The following is an 11,042-nucleotide window of genomic DNA, read 5'->3' on the forward strand; positions in this document are numbered from 1 at the left end:
TAAGTCTTCTTCCTCTTCTTTTTTTTCTTCATTTTTGAATATTTCAAGTAGCCAAGCTTCTTGTTCCTCTCTCTCTACAAATTTCTTCTTCTTCTCCGTGTAGAAAGGAAAGAACTTCCTTCCTAATTTCTAAGAAGATTAAGGTGAGAATTTTCGAATTCTTGCTACAAGTGCTTCAACACCAATAGTATTTTTCTTCTCTTTAATTTCTTGTTAATGCTCTTGTGATGACCGAAAACTAAAGGAGGACGAAAATAAAATTTCGTATTTAATTTATTCTTTGATCATCCATGCATGTACTGATCTAAGCTTTAAAATGATATAATCTTGAAGAAGTAAGAATAAAATGATGATTTAATTTTTATGCATGTATATATATACGAGACCTACGTGATCTTAAGGAAACTTCGATCCATGGTTTTCATAAACTTGCGTGGTCGAAGAAAGTACTTGATCCATGGTTTATTTATAATCTATATGTGTTATATATAAGTATATGTTTCTATGTGGATATATATCGACCTAGCTACGTGGTTGTAAGTGTACTCCCTTCGGGTCGAGGAAGCTTGCAATCCATGGTTTATGATCTAGGTGTAATAAGATAATATACGAAGATAAAAAACGATAACAAGATGAATAAAAGTGGAATTATGTGTGATTCAATTGTTGATGGTTCGAATATTTTTGGAAAATATTTTGAGGAAAATGTTTAAATTGCTAATGCATGTAGTAATAACAAGAATGAGTATTAAAAACTCTTAATCTTATCTTGCATGTGAAGATCTAGAAATAAAATGAAATAAATTAAAATTTGGTGCTACTTGAAAGAAAACTTCAAGTCTCTTGAGAAAGAGGGCTTGAAGTTTAATTAATGAAACTTGGAGGTAGTAACTATAAATAACCGAATGATTTGAGCTACTTTTGCCATATGTGTAAAAATATGTTATCTATGCTCTTTGTTTGAGTTGTTATGTCTCTTACTTGATTTTCTGATTTTGTGATTTTGTGATTTTGTGATTTTGTGACTAAACTATGTGACTTTGTGAAATGTGTGCAAAAATGTGTACTAATATGCTTATGTGTAAGCTAACTTTGAATATGTGAAATTAAAAATATATACTAACCTCACTTGCACGTTTTTAAAGTTGGAAAATCTTGTAAAACATAGATCGAATAAGCACGGGATATGAGAGGCCGGTACCTCAAAAATAAGATGAAGAGTGTGTGGTATGATTCCACTTATGAAATGGGTTCCAAATAAATGAAGGCTTATTGTCTATGTTTTTACTTGATTTTTCAAAGGATATCCGAACAAAAATGATTTTTCTCACACATTGTATGAGCACTTGAATCAATGTATGTGTAAAAGAATGACGACTCCCTTGTAAGGGATTTACTCTTATTCCTTATGAAATGATGAAAAGAAGGTCTAAGAGGTAATCTGAAAAGGTAAAGGTAAATTAGTAAAGTTTCTCAATGAAATGACGATTGAGGTAACATCGAAATGTTTATAGTGTTTGTATGCGTGATTTGAGATGGTATATAGACATATATGCATAGCATAAATATATATATATGTTTGTTTGCCTATGTGTATTCGATACTTCTTCGGAAATCTTCATTAAGTCCAAAAGACTCATATAGGTGTTGAAATGCTTTTAGGTACTTTCAATCCCGAGCACGAGTCGTAAAGTTGGAGTCGAGTTCGAGGATTGAGGGATGTGTTCATATGGAAGGCGTGTGGATCTGTTCTCTTAGTCTAGTTATGTAGTTTCACTTATATAGTTTAATTTTAAAGACTTTCGACACCGTCTTAGATATATATTATCGTTTCTCCCTCGGGACTCTTATTAGGAGGAACATTACATTTAATAATAATTAGGATTTATGATTTCTTCTTTTGCCAAAACTTCAATATAATGCTTAACGGTTAGTCATATATTGTTACTGCCTTGTTGTTTGATAATGTGTATTAAATATATTTTCTCCTTAGCATGGCATGTAAATTTATAGTGTCATAGTTCTTCCTGTTACGGTTATTTTGGTAGGTCTTTTGCATCATTTGGATAAGCCATGAATTTATTATGAGTTATTTTCCATAACAGTACACATGCAGAGTCATTTTAGGACATTGCATCAAATATATGAAGTTTTTCTTGCTCAAATGAATCCATTTAACTTGGAGTACATTCCTCACTCACTTCTCTACTTTGGTATAAAATTTTGAAGTGTTTAGAACAGTAAGTAAGTTATAAAGAATTTTCAAAGCTCCCTCCCCTATTCTGGATTTTCAAACTGTACAGTTAAATGTTTTTAATTATTTCTCTCAAATGGCTAATGATATTTTAAAATTATTTTAAATAAATGATTTCGACCCATATTAAAATATGTGGTTAAATTTTCAAAGTATTTTCACGAACGGTTTCAGAGAAATTAATTTTCGAAGTTTATCTATTTAAACTGTCTGAAATTCTTCTCTTTACTCTTGATAATTTACTAGTCATGTATGCCTCTTTTGTGATAGTTGGTTAAGTGTATATGATATGGTAATATGTGGACACTCTTCCTCTGATTTTAAAAGAAAATTTTATGTGTAACTTTCTATTTGTAGAAAGTGGTTTTTAAAACGAGTATTCCACACTCATTATTTTCTAAGAAAAAATTAGAGAACGCGCACACCCCCCCCCCCCCCCATCTAGGAAAATGAGTTAATGAAATACCCCCTCCCAAAAATAATTAGAGAAAACCCCATTATCTAATATTCCACCCAAGTGATATTTTCATAATTCTAAAACTACCCTTAATTGTCTACTATACTCTTTCAAAACCCTAATCTTATTTTCTCTTCTCTCGTCTCTTCTCTCCTGTCTCTTCTCTGCTTTTTTTTCTCCCAATTATACTTTTCTCTCTCAATTCTTTAGGTTATTCTCTCTTGATCGGAAGATGAAGAACCAACCACCAACATTACCGCCAGAACAACGATGCCAATTAAGTTGAAGTCGTCGTCGTCGTTGCTGTCTCCGTCGCCGTCAGGATCGTCGTCGTTGCAGATCTTAACAAAAGCCATAAAGATAACGATGATTTTGATAGCGATTCTGAGTTCGAATGCCACGATTACTACATCGGGACGAAAAGAGGTAAAATTGTCGATTTGTCACCGAAATCAGATTTTGATGGGTGGTGGTTCTGCTTTGGGTGGTGGTGCGAGTTGTGATTTTATTTATTTAATTGTAATAAAAAAAATCGTCATATTATCAAAGTAAGGTGGTGATAGTGTGTTGTGGCGGCGGTTTGGTGACGATGGGGAGGCAGATTTAGGGTTTTTTGGTGGATTGGGCGGAGGACGGCGCGTGTTGAGAATTTCGCGTAGGCTGAAACCTTAATCGACTATGTACATGTTTATAGTCGATTAAGCTAATCGACTATGCTCTGGTAGCCGATTAAGGTTCATCGACTCCAATTTTTTTATTTTTTTTCGAGTTTTTGTTTATTGATTCCAATTGTATAAATCATTTATAATGTTTGAATATTTTTTATTTTTATAATATATAGTTGATTTTGCATTTTTTTGCAGTTGTGATTTGTTATTTTTAGTAGCAGATTCTTAATCGACTATGCTTCACATTATAGTCAATTAATATGCTTCATTGACTCCAATTTTTTATTTTTATTTTGGATTTTTTGTTTATGGATTCCAATTGTATTAATCAATTATAATATTTGTATATTATTTGTTTTTTTGTAAAATATAGTTGAGTTTGCATTTTTTTTTTTTTGTGATTTGTTATTTTTAGTAGTCGGTTCATTAATCGACTATAGTTCATCATAGTCGATTTAATACCCTTCATAGTCGATTAATATACATGATAGAGAAAAAAAGTTAAAAAAAGAAAAAATAAAATAATAATAATAATAATAATAATAATAATAATAATAATAATAATAATAATAATAATAATAATAATAATAATAATAATAATAATAATAATAATAATAATAATAATAATTATTATTATTATTATTATTATTATTATTATTATTATTATTATTATTATTATTATTATTATTATTATTATTATAATAATAATAATAATAATAATAATAATAATAATAATAATAATAATAATAATAATAATAATAATAATAATAATAATGATAATAATAATAATAATAATAATAATAATAATAATAATAATAATAATAATAATAATAATAATAATAATAATAATAATAATAATAATAATAATAATAATAATAATAATAATAATAATAATAATAATAATAATAATAATAATAATAATAATAATAATAATAATAATAATAATAATAATAATAATAATAATAATAATAATAATAATAATAATAATAATAATAATAATAATAATATTAATAATAAATAAATAAATAAAAAGGAAAAACACGATGATGGGTCATGAGCGGGTGATGTGTAAGGTGGAGGGACATAATTGGAAAAATGGGTGGCTGAAATTAGGAGTGAGATTTTCTCAAATGGTGCAAAATAGTTTGGGCATTCTCCTATTAAAAGAAGTATTGAGGGGGTTATATCAAAGAGCCTCATTTTCTAAATGTCTTCCGCTAGCATATTGTAAATAACTAAGTAAGTGTAATTAGAAAAAGACTGTCACAGAGCCTTATTTCAGACCAGCCAAATTTTACGGTTAATGGAATAAGCCTTAATATTATACGGGAAATGATAAATAGAGGACGCTTTTTACTTTTAGTATGTCATTTTTTTAATTTAATTTTTAATCTCACTTCACAAATTTATCATTTTTTTAGCTTTATAGTTTTAACTTTTAAGCATAATTTCTATATTTCACCCTTATTATATTTAAATGTAATTAGATTTAGTGTTGTCGAATTTCAAAATTTAAATTATTTTTTTAACTTTAATAATTAAATTGGGGGAATTATGTAAACTCAAAATATGTCCATATATTTGTCTTGAAATTAAAAATTAAAAAAATAGAGGTTTCTACTTAGAATAAAGAGTTTTTGGCTGATATTTTTAGATTAAAAATACAAAAACATTGTGATAAAATTCGAGTTAGGAAAGTTTTACAAATCCAGAAACAAGCGTATGCGATAGAAAATAGTCTGAGTTATGTTCAAAATTCGAAAATCTTGTGTTTTAATGATTAATAATGGAAAAATTGTAATGTTGGTCCTATATGTTGGTCTCTTTAGGGATTTAGTCCTATAAGTTGTCATATTTCAATTTTACATGCAATAATTATGTAAAATTAGTATTTTTAATCATATTTCACTCGAACTTTGAATTTTAACCGTCGTTTAATGATGTACATAACAAACTCGTAGAAATTTATTTATATGGACAGTTAAAAATTATAAATACTCCTCTAATTTGATTTATAGATGATTCGTCTCACATAATTAAGGTTCTACAAATGGTAAGTTAGAAATCGAATTTATATTAATTTCCAAGCATTAAGTACAATGCGTCAAGTTTATTTGTCGCGTCATAAAATTGAAAATCATGCAAACTAAGACTAAAAATACTATATTTGCAAAGTTATTGTATGTAAAACTGAAACACGACAAGTTAGAGGACTAAATTCCTAAATAGGCCAACTAGAGAACCAAAACTACAATTTTCCCTTAATAATGCAATATTCTTGCCAAATAAAGGTTTGAAAGAAAAAGATGGAGCTAGAGCTAGGTTTTAATTTATGAGAAATTTTGCTATAGGTCCCTTTATATTATAATTCATATGTATAGATCCAAGTCTAAATCTTCGTGTTTTAATAAATTAATAATATTTATTATGGCAAAAGTACTCTTAGTCAAATCAAATCAAATCCCCCAAACATCTCTCTATCAAAACAAATTCTCAAACACCTATCTTCCAAATATTAACTAAAAAATTAAATTAATTCGTAAAAAACATATACTATTTATTTTACAAACTCATATACTCTAAAAACCCCACAGCCGCCTACGACTCTGTGAACTGTGACGCCAATGACTTCGTGAACTACAAATAGCAAACTGAAAATTATAATTTTTATTATTGAATTACAAATAACGAAATACATATGATTTCGCCAAATACAAACAACAAACTGAAGAAAATAAATCCATAATTTGCATTATTGAAGTGCAAACGAAAAAACTACCTATGACTTCGCAAAATGCAAATACAAACTGAAGAAAAAAAATCAGCATAACTTGCATTCTTGAATTGCAAGCAATAAAGTACCTACGATTTCACCAAATGCAAACAACAAACTGAAAAAAAAGATCAGTAACATTAAAAACATCAACAAAAAAATTGTTTATGGAACATGTTGCAAACATCAAAAATATTAAACAAAGCGTTCGTAAAATATAACTTAAGACATACCTTGCAAATTGTAAACCAGAGGAATCGAATCCCAGCACCTAACTCAATTCTTCAAACAACAAACGGAGTTAAATCAACCTGCAAACGGAAATTGCTAACAACAAACGATGGGAAGTGTCTATATACACAATGCGAATTTTGGATATCTGAAAAAAAAAAAAAAAAATTGGGAGGAGGAAAGGGATGTTTGTTGTTCTCTTTAATACTTACACCAAGAAATCAAATAATGATCTAAAAAGATCCCTTTTTTCCCTTCTCTATAATATTTCTTCATAAAAAAACAAGAGAGAGAGAGAGAGAGAGAGAGAGAGAGAGAGAGAGAGAGAGAGAGAGAGAGAGAGAGAGAGAGAGAGAGAGAGAGAGAGAGAGAGAGAGAGAGAGAGAGAGAGAGAGAGAGAGAGAGAGAGAGAGAGGGAGGCGTGAGATACAGAAGGAGAGAGAGAGAGAGAGAGAGAGAGAGAGAGAGAGAGAGAGAGAGAGAGAGAGAGAGAGAGAGAGAGAGAGAGAGAGAGAGAGAGAGAGAGAGAGAGAGAGAGAGAGAGAGAGAGAGAGAGAGAGAGAGAGCGTGAGATACAGAAGGAGAGGAGATATGAGGGATTAACTATAATATGAGAGAAACGTGAGATTGGTGAGAGAGAGTGAGTGATATATGAGATTTGTTTTGTTTTATCAATTGAGGGTGTTTATGTCTATATACTAATTATAATATTTTATTTATATTATTCTTTTGGGTCAAAGGACCTATACATATATCCATCTAGTAACTAGGATATCCACTTATATAAGTCCAAAATAAGGGGTGTCTAACAAATTTCCCCTTTAATTTATTATACAAAATGCCATACGTTTACTAAATGGTGTCATGTATTTATCAATACCCATATTATACAGTTAAACCTAAACATTCATAATTAATACATTTGCGGCCAGATTTTATTAATTTAACGAAATATTGTTCAGCATGTTTTCCTCGAGTTGGAATCGAAAAAAATATTAATTAAATAATTTTATTAACTTATTGAGTATTAAGTTATCGAGGTTCTACTTTAGTACATACAGTAAGCCTCAATATAAGTATTTGGGCTTATTTTACATACCCCTAAGAGGCAAATTAACTAGTAATAAACCCAATGAAAAATCTTCCTTTGACATACCCCCTGTGGTTAGGAAAGTACATTACTACCCCTACAGCAAAAATACGCTGGACAATAAATAAAAAATTCGACAAAATCAAATCCCCGTATAACCGCGCATTTTCCCAAAACTCTAAATTACACGCAACATATCAGCAGAGAAGATTGTCGTCTCCAACCTACCTCCGTCTGTGGAAACCGCCGACCACAAACACCACCGTCTTTCACCTCCGACAAACAACAAATCTACTCGTTTATACGCCGCCGTATTAAAGCTCCTCCCGAAAAACCAGAACAATGGTGAAAAAGGCAAAAGCTATGAAGAAAACAGGTACTTTTTACAAAAAACTATGTAAATGGGTATTGGCACTGTTTCTCGATTTCTTTTTTTTCGTTTCTCTGTTCTAACAGATCTATGAGGCGCATGCAGTCCTATGTAGTCACTGACTGTTATATGTAGTTTTGTAATCTAACCCAAAGATTTGTTGTGATAACACAGGAAAATCAAAACGAGTGGCGATAGAAGAGTTGCAAAACCTAGACGCAGGTATTTGTTATGTTCTACATCATCTATTTCAGTTTCCCCCCAAATATATACATTTTCCATAGATGTGCATAGTTGTATTAACGGTTAGCCAAAGATCAGCGCATCTCTGAAGCAACAATATACGTATTTAGCTGGAATGCTCCGTAGTTACATGTAGTTATATTGTGTCTTATACCAGCCATTATTCTACAATACATGCTTGTTTTTTGTTGTACAGATGAAGAAACACTGCTAGCGCGCCAGGCACTAGACAAAGGGGGGTACAGTTCGCAATATCGTTCAACGCTACATAAAACGGTTAAATTCTTCTCAGATGTCCATCTCCGACCAGAGCACTACGATTGTCTCCGACGTACACCTTTCTACAATCTTGTCCTCCATTTTGCCAAACACAAAATAAGCGAGGCTTTGGTTACCGGAACGCAAAACGGCATTTGGAAAATTCTCAGGATTTACGATGTTAAAGCACAGTCATTTGTAATTGGTGGCAAGAATCTAACTATCGAACCAGAAGAATGTGAATTAATTTTTGGTATAAAGTCGGGGCCGGTACGGATGCTTTTTGACAGATCCCAAAGGCCAACTGACGGCCTCGTGCATAGGAGATTCCATAATCATAGTCAAATGATATTTTCGGATGTCAAAAATCAACTGATGGCATCGTTAGCGGGGAGGGATCAAGAGGACACCGAGGACGTGATCAAGTTGATAGTACTCATCCCCAAGCATCGTTGCTTGGTGGATGTTCAAGTATTTTGATAGCATAGCGAACATGGGAAGGTACAACTGAGCACGAGGGATTGCAGAATTTTTATTAGATCATGTGAGATCATCCCCCGCTCATAAGGTGACGGGTTGCATTCACCACGAAACAATGAACACCAACATATGTTCATTCTACCTCTTCCTCCCCGACCCACCAACGCCGCCGTGTGTATCCGCGCCACCCCCACCAGATTCTCCGCCGCCACCGTCTGCTGACGAGTCATCTTCAGACTACTTCCTGGAAGATGAAGAGACGGGCGAGCACGATCGGGAATCTGCAGACTCTTGGGATTAAATATATTTTGTTATTTTCGATAATGTTTTGCTTTAGATATTGCACTTTTGTGTATTATGTTTTTATTAAAATTAAAAGTTTCATCCCATTGTCCCAAATATTTTTCCCACAAAAAAACAATTAGCTCATGAGAATTTGCAACTGATAAACAAACATATTAACTGAGACTTGAAGACAACAACACAAAAATAACTACATGCAACTATGATTTACAAATACTGAAAAATACTTGTTTATATGTACAACGAATGCAATTTCAGACACGAATAAACAACTACAACATACCCAAAAACTTCAATCTTAAGCTAGATGTAGATGTTTATTTCCAAAGTAATCGTTTCAAGTCATCTATTCATACTTAGAGTCGGATTACATGCTTTTCAGCACAATATCACTACATACAACTATTTGTAACTACATATAACTATGGACCGAATGATGTTGTGCACACGAGCAATACACATTGAACTAGTTTGACACACCATCAACAAATAGGAAAACACATCACGAATGCAAAACCAAAACAACCATTTGTAATTAGTTCAATTTTAGACGTCAACAAACAATAAAAACCAATCCAGCAAAATCAATTCAGAAAAATGTTAAAATTCTAAGCCATGCTCCTAATACATGTTCTCTTGTTGTGGGTGCCAATGTGATTACACCTACTGCACTTCATCTTACTTGATATGTTTTCCCCAACAGAAGGAATTCTTTTGTTCTTCGGCTTGCCACGTGCGGTTTGAAAACAGGGGCACCAATTTCAACAGCCGGAGGCCGACCCGCATGGGTAACAAAAGGCATAATGGTGTGAGAGTACACTCTTCTATAACAATCTGTACGAAAATGGTCGTCAAAGTAATCATACCCACCGGTCTTTTTGTACTTAAACAATACACACACCGCATGAACACAGGGCAGCCCATTGATCTGCCACATTACTACATGTAACTACCAAATGAAAAACACAAGTACACATAGTACATCAACACAGGATCACTCCACAAACACAGTTTCAGACAAAAAACAAAAAAAAAACACAAGATCTACAAAAATTATATACAATTTACTTAATACATAATATTCGTCGACAATTAATTCTAATGTGTTAAAATTTTAAAAACACTTATTAAGACGAAGTCAGCGTATTCGAAAATGACTGATACAGAGATCCACAAATTACACTGAATACGAAAATCGAAAGGTTTTGAAACAAAACGAATATCTCACGAAATCGCGAAGAAAAATCAGTTTCCCCGATACGTCGCACGTTTTCCGCATTCACATGGAATTAAAACGCTGGGATCACGTATACATGGCAACATCCAGGTTTAGGAAAAGGGCTACTAAGGGCAGTTTAGATACTTCATGTATGCCCAGGGGGTCTGTCAAATTATTTTCGAAATTAGGGAGGTTAGCCATAGGGTGGAATCCGCATGGTAGTTAGTTAGATATAATTTGAAAATTAAAGGGTCTCTAAAATAATCCCGAAATATTTAGCATGGTTTCGACCGAACACCAATGGCCAACATCAAACAAGGAAATAGACTGAAAATTTAGGTTTAAATCACTATCAATATATAAACGTATTATTAAAGACATAATTATATAACTTACAAGATTACATCAAGTCATCAACAAAAGTGGAATTATTACCAATATGCCATTCTTCTTAAACATTTTGCCAACTTGTAGGAATCTTTCTGTCACAATTCACAAGCTATGTAATGACCTCCATCTCCATTTTTTTTCTTAATTCCATTTTTATATTTCCAATATTTTAAACTATAAAAATATATGGGGTTATTTTTTACGGTGGAGATCGGTCGGATCTGTTTTACGTTCTTCGCCTTATTAATTAAGCTTCTGTTTTAGATTTGACACATGCATCATACAAAATGTTAGCATTTCGAATGA

This window comes from Erythranthe guttata, chromosome 2 (assembly GCF_056151865.1).
Source record: "Erythranthe guttata isolate IM_541 chromosome 2, IM_541, whole genome shotgun sequence".
NCBI classification, from domain to species: Eukaryota; Viridiplantae; Streptophyta; class Magnoliopsida; order Lamiales; family Phrymaceae; genus Erythranthe; species Erythranthe guttata.